Source organism: Carya illinoinensis, chromosome 9 (assembly GCF_018687715.1).
Source record: "Carya illinoinensis cultivar Pawnee chromosome 9, C.illinoinensisPawnee_v1, whole genome shotgun sequence".
Classification (NCBI taxonomy): Eukaryota; Viridiplantae; Streptophyta; class Magnoliopsida; order Fagales; family Juglandaceae; genus Carya; species Carya illinoinensis.
In genome coordinates this window covers 13594518-13601036 of record NC_056760.1, presented here as the reverse complement: position 1 = coordinate 13601036, position 6519 = coordinate 13594518, and positions in this window count along the sequence as shown.

The following is a 6519-nucleotide window of genomic DNA, read 5'->3' as shown; positions in this document are numbered from 1 at the left end:
TTTGCTTGAATTTCGTCCTTAAAATTTTTCAGGTTCTAATCTCGGTGACGTCCTTACATTTATAAATTATCGTGTGCCACTAAATTCCTTACCGATGAGTACACGTCAGATGTCATTTGTTTAACTATTTGGTAGGAACCACTGGCCGAACAAATAGAGAGAGGAAAATGTTACGCCCACTGCTGGACCATCCCGCTTGACGTGGCATGTCCATGTGGCATGTTTTAATAGACAAAACAATTTCATTTTCTTTAAGCGCGAGAAACCCTTACTCGAGCTTGGTACCTCTATGTCCTCAACCTTTAAACCCATTCCCGTAAGCTTTCATCTTCGTCGCCTCAAACTACAAGCCATAAAAATTTCATCCGGTAAGCTTGGATCTCTGTTGGCTCAACCTTCAAACCCATTTCCGTAATCTCCATCGCCTCAAACTTCAAACCTACTTCCGTGAAAGCTTGGTACCTCCGTCGCTGTAAAACTACCTTGAAGCCAGAATAATTTCATCCCGTGAAGCTTGGTCCATTCCCGTGAAAGTCGCGCATGATAAATCATGCACCCTGTTTTTTATTTTTTATTTTTGCAACAGCCTGAGATTTGATAACGCATATCGTCCAACTCCCATTAATAGAATGAAGCATATTGCAGTTTCATGTGACAACCAAACATGCCCTTAATAGCTGTCTTGATTTACCCATCCCTTGGAATTTCTGAAACATTCAACCATTCAGAAAGCAGGATCATAATCTTAACTCATAAGAAAAATTACTTTACCTAAAAAGCCAGGAAAATTAGAGAGCCAAAATGAATTATACGAGCTAGAATAGAAAAGAACAATTGGCTATTAGGTACTCGCAGGAAAAACAAAACTCTCCAAAAAAAAAATGATGGAAAACATTTACATATATTTAATTAATCTATGCTTATTCAGTGAACATGGCAGATAAAAGAAGAATAAAAATTGTAGGTGAAGGAAACATTTACATATCTTCAGCTGTACGAAAATGTGAAACAATCTTATATAAACCATAAATGAAATCAACTTGAAGAGGAAATGGGGATTTCGACTTCTAAAGAGGAAATGCCGTTAGAAGTCTGACGGAGGAAATGAAGGCTGTTGAGTTTTGGCTTGATTTCCTGTTGAAAATGTGTTTTTTGGGGTTTGCTACAGTTCCGCTCGACCTCCGCTCGAGCGAACTCATCCAGAGAGTTCCGCTCGACCTCCGCTCGACAGTCCGCTAGAGCGAAATCTTCCAGAGAGTTTCGCTCGACCTCCGCTCGACTGTCCGCTCGAGCGAGAATGCAACCCTAACGTGCGCTCGACACTCCGCTCGACGTCCGCTCCAGCGAATGTTCTGATTAGCGCCTTGTGCTATAAATACATCATTTTCTCTTCATTTTGAAGAGCCCTTCAGCAGCCAGCTTGAGAGAGTTTTGAGAATCCTTTTGTATACAATCCTAAGAGTCCATTGAGTGTATTGGGGCTTTAGGATCAAGGATTTTGTGTGATCAATACTCTTGTACTCCATCTTTGTTCATAGTGAAATTTGTTGAAACCGACCCCGACAGTGGACGTAGGCTCACATTGAGCTGAACCACTTAAATCTTGGTGTTCTTTGTGTGATTGTCATTTCTTTTGTTGCTTCCGCTATTATTTGCTTCAACTTAGCCTTTGTTTGTTCGGTCCATTCCCAACAAACTGGTATCAGAGCGTTAAGCTCTTTGAAATCTTGAGGAATGGCTATGGCAAAGTTTGAAGTGGAGAAATTCGACGGTCAAAACAGCTTTAGCTTATGGCGCATCAAGATGAAGGCTTTGTTACGACAACAAGGCTTGTCGAAAGCTTTGGAGGTGAAGGTATCCGGGGATTCTCCTGCATCGTCAAGAGAAGAAGATGAGAAGGCACATAGTGCCATTTTGTTGTCACTATCAGATGGAGTTTTGAGGGAGGTTGCTGATGAGGAGACCGCTTCCGGTCTTTGGTCCAAGCTTGAGAGCTTGTATATGAAAAAGTCGCTCACCAATCGTTTGTATTTGAAGCAGCGACTATACACTCTCAAGATGAGGGAAGGTACTCCTATTTCCGATCATCTAGATGAATTTAATAAAACTATTATGGATCTAAGGAATATTGATATCAAGCTTGATGATGAGGATCAAGCGTTAATTTTGTTGTGTTCGTTGCCGGTATCATTTGAAAGTTTTGTGAGCTCAATGTTGTATGGTAGAGATACCATCTCCTTGGTAGATGTAAAATCTGCTTTGAATTCTAAGGAGTTGAGAACAAAATTGTGTGTACAAGGCACGGACAATCAAGCCAATGGTTTGTTTGTGAAATATTCCTCTGGTGGTAGATCTAATGGAAGAGGTTCGGATTATGGTGGGAGTAGTTCCAGTAGTAGCTCTAAATTTAACAAGAAAAATGTTAAATGTCACTACTGTCATAGATTTGGTCATTACAGGAATGAGTGTCCCAAATTGAAGGAGGAAAGTAAAGGTTCCTCCAATGTTGTTAGCGTTGAACAGTCTAACAACTCTGATATTGTCCTAGCAGTCAGCGGCTCTAGTGGTCACTTTGGTAACAAGTGGGTCATGGATTCAGCTTGTACATTCCATATGTGTTCCAGGATAGATTGGTTCACTACCTATGAATCAATCAACGGTAACTCCGTTTTGGTTGGAAATGATATGGCTTGTGATATTGTTGGGATTGGTTCAGTTGAGATTAAGATGTATGATGGAATCGTTAGAACCTTGTCTAACGTTCGACATATTCCATCTTTGAAGAAAAATCTTATATCTTTGGGCATTCTTGACTCCTTTGATTACCAGTATTCAGCTGGAGGTGGAGTCATTCGAGTCTACAAGGGCTCTTCGGTGGTAATGACAGGGAAGAAGACAGATGGTCTTTATTTTCTTCAGGGCAGTACAGTGATTGGTGGAGCACCTTCAGATGTTCCAGATTCAGGTATTACTCATTTATGGCGCATGTGATTGTGCCATATGGATGAATGAGTATGGTCATTTATGAGTAGGCAATTTTTTGCTTTGTGTAATCAGAAGACAGAAAAACTTGATTTGTTTGTTTGCATTGTATTCTTGTAAAGCAGTGCTGAATCAGGTTTACTGGAGTTTATGTCTTTATGATTTTTGGGGGTACATCTAGTGTGATGTGGTGCCCTGTTTGTACTCATATTTGTTGATGACCATTTGAAGAAGAGTCTGGATTTGTTCATCTTTGTTTTGTGATGTGTTTGATGTGTTCAAGCATTTGTGAAGGCTAGTGATCTACAGACAAGAAGGTAGAGCGTTGTTCATACCATACAGTTGGGTCCACTCCACAGAAATGGAGTAGCTGAATGAAATGAGACGGACTCTAGTGTGAGAGCCCGTAGTATGCTTTTGGATTTGCCAGGCTTGTCTACAGATTTGGGTGAAGCGGTCAACACAACTTGCTATTGGGTGAACCTTCTCTTCTTTACAATTTGTTTTTCAGTTGTTGTTTCCACAGGAAAGGAGAGCATGGTTATAGCAAGAAGGTGGAGTTGCTGGGAGAGCTTCACAATAGAGTGCAGGTGGTACTCTAGATCATGCTATTGATTAAGTATGATTTTGATTTTGGCATTGGCGTACAATGAGAGCAAGTCTACAGTTTCATCTGGTAGATAGAGGAGACAGTTTGGTCACCTTTGGGATATGCTCGTGCAGACTTTGGGGTGTTCTTACTTTGGCAGAGAATATTTGTTGTTAGCCTCCGTGTGTATTCAGAAGCCGTGTTCAAGTAAGCAGTCTGTTTCAGTGGTGCGTTGCTTTTTGTGTGAAGATGTTGATTCTTCATTAGGACCAAGCTTGTGATTTGGTCAAGTTGTCTATGGTATTGAAGACTTTTGGGTGGAAATTGAGTTCTTCAAAGATAGACGTTATGTTCGGGGTTTTATGATTCCCCTTTTGTGATTTGTTGGTGGGAATCGATTTCTTGGTTGATGGTTTTTTGTTTAGGCTTGACGGAATTCAAGCCAAGGTGGAGATTTGTTGAGTTTTGGCTTGATTTCCTGTTGAAAATGTGTTTTTTGGGGTTTGCTACAGTTTCGCTACAGTTTCGCTCGACCTCCGCTCGAGCGAACTCATCCAGAGAGTTCCGCTCGACCTCCGCTCGACAGTCCGCTAGAGCGAAATCTTCCAGAGAGTTTCGCTCGACCTTCGCTCGACTGTCCGCTCGAGCGAGAATGCAACCCTAACGTGCGCTCGACACTCCGCTCGACGTCTGCTCGAGCGAATGTTCTGATTAGCGCCTTGTGCTATAAATACATCATTTTCTCTTCATTTTGAAGAGCCCTTCAGCAGCCAGCTTGAGAGAGTTTTGAGAATCCTTTTGTATACAATCCTAAGAGTCCATTGAGTGTATTGGGGCTTTAGGATCAAGGATTTTATGTGATCAATACTCTTGTACTCCATCTTTGTTCATAGTGAAATTTGTTGAAACCGACCCCGACAGTGGACGTAGGCTCACATTGAGCTGAACCACTTAAATCTTGGTGTTCTTTGTGTGATTGTCATTTCTTTTGTTGCTTCCGCTATTATTTGCTTCAACTTAGTCTTTGTTTGTTCGGTCCATTCCCAACAAAGGCAGGCTTATCGGGGGTTGGGGATTTCGACTTCTAAAGTGGGAAGGAGAGGAGGGAGGGTTGGGGGGGCCTCAAGCGGGAAGGGAAAACTATATATTGGAGCAGTAATTGTAATATTGCCTATAGAGAAATGATACTGAGCGTAAACGTCGCACATTTCTTTCGAAAAAAAGTAAACAAATATTAGATTTACATAAAAATAATTATTTTTTTCATAATAATTTTAAAAAGGGTGCACTATGATTGTACAATAAAAACACATGATTATAAATAATATTATTGGAATAAATAATCCAGTCCATTACAATATATAATGTTGGAGGAAGTATGAAGCTTCGTTCCTATTGTCCAGGGCATCACCAAGACTGCCACCCGTCTGTTCCTCACGATCTTCCTCCAGAGCATGATCCGTGCCACGTTTGGGAATGCAAAGACCCATATAAGAAGGAGCCCCATTGGACTAAATTTTAATGTCACATTAATGTCTTGTCTACAAACCCCGCTGTTTTTGTCTACAAACTATATATTATTCAGAGTACACATCAACGAAGTCGTTAATTTCCACTCAATACTGTAGAAAGAAAGAGACGGAAAGCAATGGTAAGAATAATTGGTGGATTAACATGAAAAGTCAGTCATTCGCATGCCTTATACCCTGGAAGGAAAAGTTTATCAAAACTTAGTGCGCTATTTTATCAACTAGGAACTCCAGGTCAAAGCTGCCCACTTAACTGGCCCCTCTACAATTCACACCGCCTAGGACGTTGTCACTCTCAACTCCCCAGGCCTGGCCTGCATATATTGTTGGATCTTTCTCGGATCGATCTGGATTCTGGTCTCCAGCTGCCTTTGCTTCCGCCATTTAGAAAGCCAGCCAAGCATACAGAGAGACGAGTTAATATTAAAAAGACAAAACAAACATGGTCTCGGCCATTCCATTGCATGTCCTTCCAATAGACTATTAATGTATTGATTCAAAGTATGAACTACAGAGTCAACAAACTAACCATATCTGTGTTGTGATATTTTATCTGATCAGAAGAAAAGAAAAATAAAGAAGAAACCCATACGTATAAGATTCAAAAAGAGCTTAATTATGGAGGCGGCCGAAGTCCGCGCCAACAATGAAGACCAGACCGTGTGAAGTGGTAGCCAGTAGTGGGCAGTATGAGATGTTAGCATCGATCTACATTCTACACCATGTTAATTTCATCAAACCCACCCTCCAACCTTTTTTAAAGGGCAGGGCCCTCTCTCATCATCTCAGTGCTCCAACGTTGACAAAAAGTCAAAGTCACTCTCGTGCTTTTGACGAAACCTCGTGTTGACCCAATCTGAACGCACACCGCATGATTCCTGATTGGCTGATGCTGATCCCCGGGTAGGTCCTTACTGCCGTTCTTTTTTTAAAGAATGGTATCCAATATCCATCCTATATTACTTGGTTCAGATTATATGAAGGAAAATGATACAGCTAGAGAGAACCAACATGGGTTTCAGTATATATATATTTTTTCACTTTTTTTCAGTTAGTAATAATATTATAATTTGTATTTTAAAAAAAAATGTTATAACGATTAAAAATGGGAATGTTTTCACATTATTGGTGAGATCTGAATATCCCCAAATAACCGATAATTCAAGCATCCTAAAACTATAATTTTGATAAAAAGATTATTTTAATAAAAAATAATTGACCATAAATAAATAAATATTTTTTTTTATAGTATAATGTGCATACATTTAATTTTTTAATTTCCAATGATCAATTTAAGGTTGAATTATTTTTTATAAAAAATCTCTGCTTAAAGGACGGTCGATTGGCTGTTACCCAACCGAGCTTGCCACGTGTCACTCGGACTTCCTTGAGTCAATGGAAAGAACGTGACCGACGTTA